At 44.8% G+C, this 14,149-nt stretch overlaps 1 protein-coding gene across 5 annotated transcripts in view; it reads right to left on the bottom strand.

Moving 5' to 3' along the window:
* SHISAL1 (shisa like 1) overlaps nt 1–9,861 on the bottom strand; it is a 70,829-nt gene extending 60,968 nt beyond the window's left edge. For 4 of the 5 annotated variants that reach the window (XM_048301226.1, XM_048301228.1, XM_048301224.1 and 1 more), the window contains exon 1: nt 9,241–9,458. The gene's annotated coding sequence lies outside the window, so the exon portion shown is untranslated. Of the gene's footprint in view, nt 1–9,240; nt 9,459–9,777 lie in introns of those variants that run through there. The other variant, XM_048301225.1, reaches the window with a different exon arrangement.
* Nucleotides 9,862–14,149: the final 4,288 nt, after the last annotated feature.

Here is a 14,149-nt window from a genome sequence, read left to right as displayed (position 1 = left end):
TGGAGGGCCACTCTGTGCCAGATACAATTCTCCATAAGGGCCATGCAACTGACAGGCACTTTTTGTTGTTATGGCAGCTGAATAGGAAGAAAAATAGAAAAGAAATTAATGTTGAAGTGGGATAAACATTTGTTTGGTTTTGATGCTTGAAACTAAAACATCAGAACATTTACTTCATACCAGGCAGAAAGGAAAAGGAAAGGAAAAAGCAAGGGAAAGGAGAATTAGGTTCATGAAACAGGAAAATGATTTTCCAAGATCCGATCAGTACTGCCTGAAACAAAACCATTGCTACCAGCCCCAGCACCACTCCATATGGAAGACACAAAGAGGAAGAAGACCCCAACAAATACTTTTGAGGTAGAAGCCTGGCTCATTTTGGAAGTTTGCTGGCAGCTACTGGGCAGCCAGCCCATGCCAGCAGTAAACTGCAAAACACAGTCAATCCCAACTGTGGCAACTATAGCAAATTACAAGATTTCCATCTGTCTGCCTAAGCCCACCCAAAAAAAGGATAAAGGGCTGACAACACAACAGGGAAGGCAGAGCAAATTCAGAAATAAAAGAGAAATTTTAGCTTTGATCATGATGAGTGATCGCACTACAGTTTCATTTACATTATTTATTTTACACAGGGTTTTTAATTGTTTGTTATAATATGCAGGAGGTAGCAAAAACAATGCTTGCTTTCTGAGCCTAATTATCAAAAAAGACAGTAACATAAACACATCCTGCTTAAGAAAAGTGTTGACTTCCTTGAGAATATTGCTCCTCTTTTATCTTTCCTTGAAAAGCAGTTGGCACCAAGAACTGTGACTGGGGCTTTCTGTGACGCATGCACAGTACAGGGCGCTTCAGAAAACCATGGTGGGAGCTCTGGCTTGAGGCTTTAAGGCTGGCCTATAATTATCATTGGTTTAAGACTATTGGTTTACATTTCAGTGATCAAAAGAGAAAAATAATGCCTTAAATGTTTCAAACTGTGAAGCCAGGTGAACGTGTTTATTCTGTACTTTATTTCCATCACTGCAGTAAGTTTGGAGCAATGTTACTGATGCTCAACACAAAGTAATTAATTGCATGATTAAGAGTTCTCAGTCACGTGAACTCATGTTCATGCGACTGAAAATTTCCTGCTGCAGTCCAAACTCAGAAGGTTTAGGGAGAAGCTAGGTGGAGTTAGGGAATAGTAATAAAGGTTAAAAACTGAACCAAAATTTGCCATAAGCATTAGCCTTGTTGCAGCTCTCATCAGAGAGAGAGCAGACCAATAGAAAAGCACAAAATGAACACATGTAACACAAATTAATTTTAAGGAGAGCTATGTGTGCATGTAGATCCATATTTATTTCTCTCATGTTCAATAGATTCTAGAAAAAAAAACCAAAAACAACCCAGCAGCAAACTTCAGATTCCAGCCTTAGGGCTCAAGTGACTAATGATGGATAGAATTTTCCCTGCTATTAATATACTATGAGAAAGGAGAGACTGTCTAACAAAGACTGAATTAATGGACTGCATGACACAAAAGTGTGGAAATCTAATCACAGAAACAGGGAATGGATGGGGCTGGCAGGGACCTCTGGAGGTCATCCAGCCCAATCCCCCTGTTCAAGGGTCACCTGAAGCAAGTTCCCCAGAATTGCATCCAGGTGGGTTTTGAATCTCTCCAGAAAAGGAGACTGCACAGCCTCTCTGTGAAGCCAGCTCCAGTGCTCTGTCACCCTCACACACCCATAAGCTCTTGACTCGTTCTTCACCCTTAGCAGAGCTCAACACATTCCAGTTGCTCTCTCACATAAACAGCAGCTTGGCCACCTTGCCTTGCTGCCCTGGCTTTCCTAGAAGGAGTGCAGCCATCCATGACTCTATTCCCACCATGTCTCTCTGGCTGCAATGAGATCATGGTCCTGATGATAAAGAGCAGAAAGGCAAAAGTAGTACCATTGCTGCCAATTCCCTTCCTCATTAATTTCTCATTGTTATATTAAGCTTACTGCATCCCGATTCCTGCAGAGGGGACTCAGCAAGGGTTTTCTTTCACAATAGCAGCCCTCAGGCACATGGGGCTTGACCCTGCTCCCATTCAAATAAATAGGAATTTGTCCACAGACTTGCAAAAGTAGAATACCTGTCTTGAAGGAGTTATTTCATATTAAAGAAATATTCGAGCCCTGTTCAGTAATTCTTCATTTGTGCCCTTCTACTCTGAAATAAAGGTGAATTGTTGCAAGACATGGTTGTAATTTATCAATATAGTTCTATGTATGAGGCTCCTAAAAAGCAATTATCACCAGCAATGCATGATGTGAGCTGGTTTCTTATGTAAAATTTGTTTCTGAGGAAAACACTCTGGAGTTTCAAGGGAGCTCCTGACCGACCCTAGTTGGGAGATGACAGTGAGAAGGAAGAAGGGAAATGGGAAGCAGAGTGACAGGTCCTGATCTTTGAAGCAGAGGTGAGCACAGTGATTTGTGCACCCTGCTGCTCTTCCAGCAGCAGAGCTGCCTGTCAAAAACCACAGGGTAGAAGCAGAACAGCAGCAAGGCCATGGGACCCTTTCCATTTGCCACCTGCCCTTCAGGGGCTGCAGGACAGGACATGGCTCAATGCCACGGCCCTGGCCAATGTCCCTGCACTAGAGCAGTCCCTCTGCCAGCCCCTTACACAAAAGTGTAAGGTTTCCCACAGGAATTCACAGAGTTGCCCAAACAGGGATGAGAGGGGCTCCAACACAAAGTAATAATTAACAAATCTCCAACTCGTGTGTATAGAATCTCCTTGCATAGCTGGCTCCAGTGATTGTTCACTTTCTGGTTGGAGTCCAGGTTTCTAAATCCCTGCCAACAGTATTTCTAAAAATTAATTTCCAGCAATATCTTAATCAACGAAATGTTGCCACATCACAACACTTTACAGAAGGATCACAATGAATTACTCTTAAAACTCCACACAGTTGAAAGGGATAATGAGCATTATACTGAACTTGCCTCTTAAAAATGGTTTCAGTCCTGAGAACAACCACTCACTGATTTCTGCCATGACTTTCACATTTCAGCCCTGTCAGTGATACTGTCTCCCAAAAAGCCAGATACTGAACCAGTGTTTTATTCAGGTCAGGGCTCCTTCACCACTAATCTATAAGGGGAATTCAATTGACAGTATGAATGTTACAAGAATGAATGTCTTTTTCTCACCACAAAATAGAAATTAAACCTATCCTGTGAAGATGCTGTTCAGTTCCCATTCATTTCCATTCACACATGCTTGACATCTCCCTCCTTTGGGATAAAAAGTTCTTCAGGACCGTGAAATTTTGGGCTACAGCTTTCAAGTAAATCATTCGAGTAGTCTTGTGTTCCAGGTCTGCATTTTGGGATATTTGTACCCTTAGAAATAGAAATGTTTTGTATCTTGAGGATAGGAAGCTTGGTCTATCATCTTGGCAGCTTTCTGTCCAATGATATGCAATGGTCATACTGAAAAAAACAAGACATGAACAAAGAACCCAAACTTAACTCTGGATCTTAATGCATATTGAACATTTATATTTGCCATTCAGGATAATGTGTCTGAAGTGGATGTAATTTCCTTGGAAAAGTTTCTCTCTCTAGAATTTTGTCTACATTTTCACACATTAAAATAGTAATTACCTGAAAAGTGACGTAAGGGGAAAGCATGTAAGCTACATGCTTTACAAGACAAAGGTCTTTTTTTAATTTAAAAACTGTAATAATTATTGGGCAGGGGAGTAAGTAAAGAAGAATTTAACAAATCTTGATGCTGTTAAGATACCACAGGGGAAAAAAAGCATTTTCCCAAAGGTTCACCACAAAAAGAAACCAGTCTAAGATGGGAGACAACCAGAGAAAATGACTACCACAAGCTGAAAATTGTGTGAAGAAGCAGCCCTGAGGCTCTCACGTACGGGAATGCAACACAAATGGCAAAAGCTCTAATCTATATCTTCCCACCACTTCCTTGAACCCTGACAGCTCTATTTGGACAGAACAGTGCCTTTCTAGTGGCAAAATTAATGGAATACATGGATTTGGGAAAGGAAGGAATCACAGATATCTGTGAGTTACATTTTGGAAACCCTAGCCTCCAACAGGCTTTAGGTGATTCATTTTAACCCCTCTTAAAGGAAAAGCCTGTAACTGGAGAGGATTCACTGTTGTGAAACAGCAACACAGGAACGTCAGTAAAATAAGGGCTGGAATGTCTCCACCTTAAAAAAAATAACATCCAAAGGAAGAAAAGGAAAAAAAAGTTTTAGTTAGGAACCAGTCTGGCTAGAGTACAGCAACTCAGAGCAGCAGAATTGCATTCCGAAGTTTTCCTTGGTAACTTCCAAGAGTCTCACATCAGTGTGAGAGAGGACATTTTGCTTCTTCAGGTAAATTGAAATCGAGCTGCCTTTTCTGCTTGAAGTAGCAAATCCTTTGTGCAACAGCTACTACATCACACCTCACAGCTCCTAGAGTTCCACTGCTAGTATGACCTGAGGGGCTCAAATGGCATCCATTAGAATAAGTAAGATTTTATCAGTAACATGCTGAAGCCTCAGTTGTTTCTCTGGGCAGAACGAGAGCGGATAATCCTCCACAGTGCTGCCAGAAGTGCCCTGAGATTTGCTGCTTGCAGTGCTTGGTCTGCAGACATGTTACTGCCAAGAGCTCTGAAGCTTAGAACAATGCTTCATGTTCCGTGTTATGGGAGTCTGGTTCTTTATTAGGAAGTCTCTTTCTAGCTACTGAAGTATGTTTAGGAATACAGCTTGTTCCTATGGAAATCAGAGAGAATTCTGCCCTTGCCTCCAAATAGAGCAGGAACAGACTCCCTGTCTGCAACATCAGACATCTTGGCATAAAGTGAGAAAATTGGGAGGGCCTGCTAAGCTTCACTGGTGTGGAAAGGTCAGCCTACAAATCAAGAGGCTGCAGGATAAGCGGGTAGGCTGCAGCACCTCTCCCTGCCCTATCCCCAGAGAACACCCCAAATCCACTCCTTGGCTTCTTCCCCCTGCACAGCCAGGAGGAGCTGCCAGTCCATCCCGGAGCTGAAGGGAAAAGGCAGAGCAGCAGCAGCATCGCATGGCTGAGGTGCTGCTGAACACAGTCACTCTGAGCAAAACAGGTCTGGGAGGAGCTTGAATGTCAAAGTAATTTGAGCTGATGTCTCTATTTTACAAGTAGGAAACACACCCAGGTCCAAAACTTCCAAAATGACTTGGGAGTTTGAGCATGTGAATTTGCATGTGTGTGATCAGGCATCTTAGAGACGGGGGAGAGGTATCCCTGCAGAGTGCATTTTTTAAAACACAGATTTCTTTGGGTTGTTTCAAATTTGGGCCTTAAAAGCCTAACTAGTTTTGAAATTATTATATACAGTTCATTAAGAATATGGTGAGTAAATGAAAGGTCAAAAAGGAGCTTTTCTACATCTTCACATTTAAGAAGTTTCATTTTTTAGAAGAATAAAATGACAGAAACAGGAGAGTTTTAAATTTCCACTGGTATGTAAAAATACATTAGTTGTTTTATCTTAAGTTTGGCCATTAAATGCTGATGGAAAAGCAGAAGTAAGTCTACCATAGATAAGACAGATCACTTTAGAATTCAGTTTTTCATCTGCAAGCCTTTCACACGAAGCAATTCTGCCTCAATCTAAAAGACTGATTTATCAGAAGTATTGATTATTAACATGATTTGGAAATGAAGACTAAACAAAAAACCCTATAGCTAAATCAAGTACATCACCATTTGAAGTACAAACACTTTATAGTAGTTTATGAAGAACATCATTGAGCTCCCAACTGGAATAACAGAAACATCTCTCATACCTAACACCATTATTTGCTCCTGTCAAATGAAGTTATGTTTTTATAAGCTCAAAAATAATACCTGGAAACTCACCTGCCCAACCTTTTCCTAGAAACACAGAAAAAAATTCCCAAAAACGTTTCACTTTGGATGTTCAGTGCTGGTCTCTGCCCTTCACGAGTCCCTTGCTGCCAATATGCCTACTTTAAATTCAAAACTGCCTTATTTTTCCATCCAGAAAACCAGTACATTCAACCTGACAGCAAACAGGAAAAGCAGTGATGAGCCATTCTTTTGTTTTCAAGTCCTTGGAGTACAGATCTGTGAACTTCTTCTCTGAAAGCTGTTTCCTTCAAATATGCTCAGCAAAACGAATGTTAAGGAACTAGCACTGAAGTTATTCCTCCACAACATCTTCACACTGATCTCCAGCAATCTCACTGCCTCTCAGATCACTGGTGCACAGATGCACAGAGGACTGAGACAAGAAAAATGCTGGCTACCATTTGTTGTTGTGCTGCACTAACACTTTGCTGCTTCCCCAGAGATCTCTCTGGGCACAATATATGCCCACAGCAAGACTCCACACTCCAAATAAGCAACACTGAATGATGATGATTAATGGGGGTAGGGAAAAGTTAAAATAGAGGGGTAAAGGGACCTGTCCAGAGTAGATCAGTTACAGAGAAAGGAGCTCAACCACCTCCTCTAAATACTGCGCCAGTATCTTATTCATCCCAGGTGTGGGACTTCCAGCACCAGAGAAACAAAGAATATTAAATCTATTTCCACATGACAGCGAAGTTTGAGCAATAGGCAGGTTGAGCAGTTTGGAATATCTTTAATATGAACACCACTAGAAGCATTTTTGTTTATGAAAACCAGTGTACATTATAGCCAAGTTACTTTGGTATAATGTTGAGTAAAACACAATGCAAACCAATATCATTATCCCTATTTATAGACTTAGCCTTCATGCCTGTGTACTTTTTTCCCCACTCCCTCAATCAAAACCTCTTTACCAGTGACAGCTCTACATACTCAGATGTTTTCTCACAACCATAAGTGATTATTGTTCTGAAAAGATCTATAAAAGTAATAAGGGCTTGTTACAAATTATCTTTCTTGATGCCTGTTACCAGTCTTAAAAAATAAAACTAAGAATTCCCTCCCCCCCCTCCCCCCCCCCCCCATGGCAACTAGGGTCTGAAAAATGAGCTGGAGTATCTGTTGTTCTTACTACCACCAATAACAAAAGACTGAGCTTTACTGAGGATGTAAAGCAGAGAGTAAAACCTCTATCACCTTCTCTCTACTTGTACTGACTGTGCAGCACTAAGTAGTAAAAATTTAATTGTTCAGCATGGAAATTTAAGTCAATGACATCCAAAGGAGACAAGATGACAACTGAGATTTCTTTTCTTTCTTTCTATTTATGGGATTGTCATAAAGTTGCTCCACTAGTAACGCATGGCTGGTGATGGTCCTCAACTCACAAGAAATATTTTCAGACAGGTATCTTGCTACTGGATTGATAAGAAGCAGAAGACAAAAGTCAAGGTCACAGGCCTTAGGGGTATTTCAGTAAAAGCTTCAAGTGTGATTTGCCTACTCTAATGCATTTGGAATGACGCATATGTTTTAGCACTTTGCTGGACTGAGCTGAGGATAGACTCTTTCTCACAATATGAAAGAGACAGTTATTTTATAACAATTTATTCACTCGGAGTGTTTCAAGAAAGAAAGAATGTGTGCTTCATACAGAAGTTCCCCTACTATTATAACTTCCTACTCCTGTAATCTGAAACAGTCACAACTGAACATCTCTCGGGCAGTATTTCAGAACTGAATATTCTAAAACATTCCTTACACACTCACGATGCTTCTCAACATAACACCATATATTAAACTGTCTCTTGCAAAACTATGAACATTTGGAGAAGAGTTTCAGATGTTTAACCTAACATGTAGTTAAGTTAGAAGTGTATGTTTGCTCATTCTCTCTAAGAAAAGGTTTTAAGTCCCTCTCAGGTTGCAATACTGAGGCAAGTGATTACAACTGTCATTCAGTTTTGCAGCATTTTCTCTCCTTACTCTTGCATCTTCTCACTGGATGTGTACTCTTTGTGACAGTGGTTACTCCTATAAATTTCAGAAAGCTAAAGACTCTTGTTTTTACCTGACTGATGAATTTAACTCAGGAAAGCAGTTAAAAATGGCATTAGAATCACTGTTTTCAGCTGGATAACAACAGTACATATCTTTTGAAGACCAGCAGGACTGCGTCATGTTAAATAAAGGCTGGAGTTAAAAAGGGGGATTTTTACCTCTACCATTAGGGAAAAGGAATGTATAATATATGTTCACTCCTTGTAACAGAAGACAATATACTCATATACTCAGTTTTAACAGTGCTCCATCTTAGATGAAGTGTTTTGCTTGATTAGCTCAGAGCACAGGTGCAAGTGAGTGACATTGTGATATTTCCTTTTCTTGAGCAGAGTGGGGTAGGAAGAAGTTGAAGAGACCTGTCAAGGTCACACCACAGCACGATGACAAAGTTACACACGAAGTCACCACTGATTCCCAGCTCAGCTGTAGCAGACACTGCAACACGATGCTCCTCAAAGGGTTTTGTGTGGCCAAATGACACACAAGCAAAAAGATCCGTAACATCACAGCTTTTAGTACTAACACGTCTCAGGAGTCCTTTGAACATGAGACAAGTCAGACCACGTCTTAGTTTGAGCTTTATAGCTAAACGAGCTAATGCAGCAGAACAACTACTCAGAAACCTTGTATAACCCTCACATTTGATTAATCACATCCACGTATCGTTAACTAAGTCTGGGGAAATCGCTGAGCGTTGGAGGAAAAGCAAACAGGGGCCACAGGATCACGCAGGGTTTATTTGCTTGTTTTCGTCCCCGGTGACAAAACACAACACCAGTACGAACACGAAAAGAGAGAAAATCGGGCAAATAGATAACCCCGAAGGCTGCGAGGGGTCCCGTTGTCATGGAAACAAGTCACCACTAACGAGCTCTCCGCGGCACGAGTGATTAATACCCGAGCCTTGTAAATAAATATTGATTCCGAACCCAAGCAGAGACACAGGCACCCTGCCGCCAGCCGCTGGATCGGGGCGAGCAGCAGCGCGGCGCGCACACGCCGCGGCTCCCTGCGCACAAAGGGGACCGCACAAAGTTTCCCGAGCGCTGCTGCCACCGCGCTGCGCGGGGGAGCGACGGCGGCCGCCGCACAGCACAACGCGGCCCGGGCCGGGCCAGGTGCTCTGCCCCGCTCCGGGAGCCGGGCACGGCGCCCGCAGGTCTCCGGCAGCGAACGGAGCAGCGCGATCCGCGACCGACCCCCGCCCGGCCCCGCACACCCCTCCCGGACAGACCACCCTCACCTTGCGCTGAGTCGCTGCCCGCGCACAGCCACTTTTCCCAACAGTTGCACGGCGAAACCACGAAGGGAAGCGCGGCTCCGGCGTGCGGCAGCGGTGCCCAGGGCGGTGGAGGCACCTCCGACCTCGGGGAGCAGAGCGCGGTGCTTCAGCCGGCGAGCGGGGGGACGAGGCAACGATGCACAGGAGGAGCTGCTGCTACCTCCTTCCCCATCTCCCCCCTCTACGGCTCCCCCATCCCCTCCTGTCCCCGCCCGCTTCTCCACCTTCTCTCTTCCTCCCCCCGCCCCTGCTCCAACCAGCTGCTCTCGCTCCACCTGGGCCGGCTCTCCAGGTGCCTCCCTGCTCCCATACGCGTCCCCTACAGCAGCTGGAGCTCCGGGGCGGGTGCACTTTCCGCTGTCCCGCACGGAAACTTCCCCGGCCCCCGGCGCTCTTGTCCTGTACGGAGCCGGCTGCTCGCCTCGGCCGGGGACATCGCAGCACGGAGCCCTGTCCCGGCTCGGGGACAGGCAGAGCCGCCCGGAGGTGGCCACTCACCTCAGGAAAGCCCCGGCGGCACCCTGCGGGGATGGGGGTGGACGCAGCGCTGGTGGCATCACCGACGGAGGTGAAACCTGGCGGGGGCGCGGGGCGCACCCCCTGCTCTCCCCTGTGCCGCTCCTGCTGCGGGGCTCCCGGGGAGGGACGCGCCGCCCGGGCGCTGCCGGCACTGCCGCCTCTGCGGTGGCCACCGCCCGCCCCCCCGGGCTGGGGGGAGGATGGATGAGGGAGGGGGCGCTGGCAGGGCGGGTGCGGCCGGAGCGGAGCGGAGCCGTGCGGTGCCGCTCTGCGGTGCACAAGGATCGGCTTCCCCCGGGCAGGCCGGGCCAGGAGGCGACAGTGCGGTGGCTTCCCCAGGGCTCCCAGCCCGGCGCTGGTCCCTGCCCGGCTACGACCCGGGCCCGCTCCCCTCTTCCTTTTCTTCTTCTTCCCCCTTCCCGCACGCCGCCCTCCCCTCCCAGTCGTTTACGAGGGCACCGGGGATTAAGTGTACTTTCAGTTTTAAGAGCATTATATTAATAAACAGAGATTCGGTGATTTTAAATTACTCTGCGAGCATCCGGCAGCCTGTTAAGAAGCAATCCCCTCTAGGCACGGTTTAATCGGAAGGATCAGAGCGGGCGCCGCGTCCTCCGGTGCCTCCGGCAGGGCTTGCCCGGGGAGCCGCGGCCGAACGCCCACCTGCTGTGGGGTTCCTTAGGAAAATTCCTTACGGGAGAGCCCTGCCCGGCCCGGGAAGGCGGTACGCGCACAGGTGCCGGCGGGAGGGACGGAGGGAGCACCGGGAGAACCCCGGCCGCCGCCTGAAAACAGCCCCAGAGTTTTGAGTCACACGTCTCACGAGAGACTAGCCCAGCCCGGGCTGGGCAGGGGCTGGCCGTGCAGCTGGAGTTTGGAGCCTGGAGGAAGCGCACGTCTTTAGAGCAGTGGGAGCCTGGTTTTTATACGGCGTGACGCCAGCGGCCACACGGACAGGCAGCGCGATGCGAGCCCTCCTGGCGCCTCAGTGCCATTCTCGAGCTCACCTGCGCACCCGGCTGCCCCTCGCTGCCGCAACAGCACACCTGCGGCTCCAAGACAAAGACTAAAGCAACTCCGAGATGGGAAGAGGAGGATGGACGCTGATTTGAGGGCTCAACCCTCAAAAAATGGCTAAAGCTTCCCCTTCTCCCCCTCCTTCCTTTGGCATCACACCTCCAGAGCCCGACAGTTGGTTATGACCTCAGAGAAGTTCTAAGCTAATCGAAGTAATGTCTATAAATGACTTCTCTCATGAATTCAGATTATAAGAAAAAAATATTTTTCATTTACATTTTAATGCATAAATCATGCAAAGTAGGGAGCTCCAGACACTATTGCAAGAGTGATGAGTCATGCCCACCACATGTACATTATTTATTGTCTGAGGATGGGACCGTGTTTAAATTAGGCTGCTTGATAACCTAATCTGGATGTTCTGAACTGATTCCCTATAATTATGTTCTGGAGAAAGTAAAGCGTCATTTCTTAACCCTAGTCTCCCTGACACATTTTAATTCATAGTCTTGTGTGGAACTACATGTTTTGAATTTTCGAGCAGGTGGAGTGCTCTTTCTGCACAGGCCCTGCACGTGGAAAGGAATGATCACAGATGTACTTCTCAGATCCAGCAGGAATATAAGAAAAGCCATAGTCGGCTTTCTTCACCTTAACAGATAAGAACTGTAAGTTCAACAATTTCAAACAGAAATGAAGATGCCCTGTCAGCTTGTGCCAATTTCTCATACTGGGATGTCTCATTACATGGCTGTGTAAAACTAGGCTTCACCATCCCATTGGGACTAATTCTGTTCCAGACACCAAAAAAAACCTCCTTATGGCTAGGTAGGCTGTTGTTATTTTTTCATAAAATAATTACAGAATAGAGAAATTGTGGACCACAAGTTCATCTGTTTGTTTCCTTCTCATGGTCCTGTACTATTGCTGATTCCTCCATTTTAGTAAACCTTGAGAGTACAAGGGCAACAAGCTGTTCTGTTCCCTATTCTTCATTTGTTTTTTCTTTTTCTTTTCAAGCAGATGGTATCAAGGAAGCTCTTCCCACACATACACAAAGATTCAAAGCCATTCCTGTGAGGAACTCAGGCTTCAGCTACTCCTTTTGTTCTGTGCTTCTCTTTCTGAGAGTGACACACTGTCACCCTCACCCATTTCATTGTTGTGGGTGACCAAAGGAAAAGCAATGGCCAGAGTCTCCTCTAAATATGACACAAACAATTCTGTGTTACTCATGCCTATTTCGTGAGGAGCAGACATTTTCCAGTGGATAAATGTGTGAGTGGAAGGACCAGGGTGGAGGGTGTTTATTTTTGTTCGATATTTTGAAGGAAAGAGGGAAATGCTGGGCTTTTAGTGGTTTGAGCTTTCAACTGGCTTTTGGTCAGATCCCAAACCCACAGGGCTGAAATAGAGCAAACAGTAATAGGAAATGCAAATTAGGACAAGAAATTAAAATCAAATCCTGATCAATGATTCTGTCATCCCATTCTAGTGCCAGATTGCAGCTACCAAATGCTTGTGTCCCAACAGCCTCATCATCATCTGCTTAATGTTGTATGGCTCTTTTTGCAGTAAATATAAAGTAAAACCAATCTTATATTTTAGCGAGTTGGTAGACACTTTTTAAAAAAATATCTTCAAGCCTTCCTGCTCTAGCACTCCTGTCTCATAAAAAACTCTGTTTAAAATCATGACTTCTGTCACAGTGTAAACTTCAAGTACTTCTCTTGGTGTGGAGGGTGACACCAAACAGAAGATGGGTGATTTAAGTATCACTCCTGCCCAAACCAGGGCTGGAACTGGTGTTAGGATTCAATGCCACTGAGTGTGGCAGTGTTCCAAATCAAGCCTATGCTGCTTCAAGGTTTCGAAGTTAAAGCTCTATATAAAAATACAAAAGATGGTTAGAATCCAAGCAGTGATCATTTGCTTAGTGTGGTATCAAGAAACCTTGAATGGGAACCTCATTTGGGCCTCGGGATGATACCACAGTAAATAGCACAATAATGAAAAATAGCATAAAGCTGTTATTCAAAGAATCTTTATTTTCTCCCTTCTGAAGTTAGAGAAAGGCACTGTTTTAAAGTTCACAACATCTGAGCCGCTAATTTGCTATTTTAGCCCTTGCAGGCCAACTCTGCTGGCTCACATAAACTAACTTTTCTCCCAGGGAACATTCCACTGACGGCAGCAAGGACAGGTTCACATCCTGGGCTTTACAGTACAGATCCTGTGCTGAAACAACTGTGTCAGGGGCCAAATTCTGCAATGATCTGCAGGCATGAGTTATACATGAAGATAAGCCTTTGTGGGTCTGACCCCAAATTTCTCAGGTGCTCATCACTAAAGATGAAAAGCCAAAAGCCAACAAGGCCATATTGTTCCATCCTGGGAATTCCACGCACTTTCATCCTCTGTATGACTGTTTAAAATAAAGTTTTTCCTTGGCAACATCAGGAAATCTTGATAATGCATTGTAAGCACAGAAGTACAGCATGTCAGTATCAGATTCATTTTTGAAAAGGCTAATTCACCTTCTAGTGTTCTTCATAGTTTTCATTGGACTATTATGACATGAAATGCACCGTTTCCATGCAGCATTTGGTAAATACTATAAGTAAGACAGTGTTTCAAATATTGTTTCAGTCATCTTTCATAACTCATCTTTAAAGGTCACCTAGGGGGAACCTGCATGGGTTTTCTTTTGTGAGGGACTTGCATGCTGACAAGGTGCATTAGATCCTTCCAGGTGAGAAGTGTTGGCATCTGGAGTGAATTAACAGTCAAAGTGCTGACTGAAAACAGGGCAGTCCAAACTCAGATGGTGTGGATATGGCCCTGGCTACCACATGGTCCTTGGAAATTGCCAAAGATGGTTTTTCAGAGCTAAATGTCAAAGAAATGACTTGGGAGCAGGCCCCACTGTTGCTGTCCAGGCTGTATATGTGTATATAAATGTTCTGTATGTTTTGTTTTCAGGGAAAAAATTATATTTAAAAAGTGGATGAGAACCAAGCACTAGCACATTCTAACTTCTGTAAACATTCTTGAAGCTGTGAGTTTGAAAAGGACTACCTACAACATAAATACTTGGGTATTGTTTCAATTAGCTGGGGTTTCCAAAAAGATAAAACCAGAAAATAACAGAGGCAAAACAATAGTTAATTTTAATAGTGCAAGGACATTTACCTGTGTGATTTGTGCACACATATAGGCACATATACATAAATGTACACATTCATTTTCAAACCCACATCCAGGGGAGTAGGTCACAACACTGCACAGTGCCGATGCCACTCCATGCTAGCTGGTGGTAAGGGCTTGTACTGGT

The sequence above is a fragment of the Corvus hawaiiensis genome, chromosome 4, assembly GCF_020740725.1.
Source record: "Corvus hawaiiensis isolate bCorHaw1 chromosome 4, bCorHaw1.pri.cur, whole genome shotgun sequence".
Classification (NCBI taxonomy): Eukaryota; Metazoa; Chordata; class Aves; order Passeriformes; family Corvidae; genus Corvus; species Corvus hawaiiensis.
The sequence above is the reverse complement of the archived record's forward strand: the minus strand, read 5'-3'. Positions and strand labels throughout refer to the sequence as shown.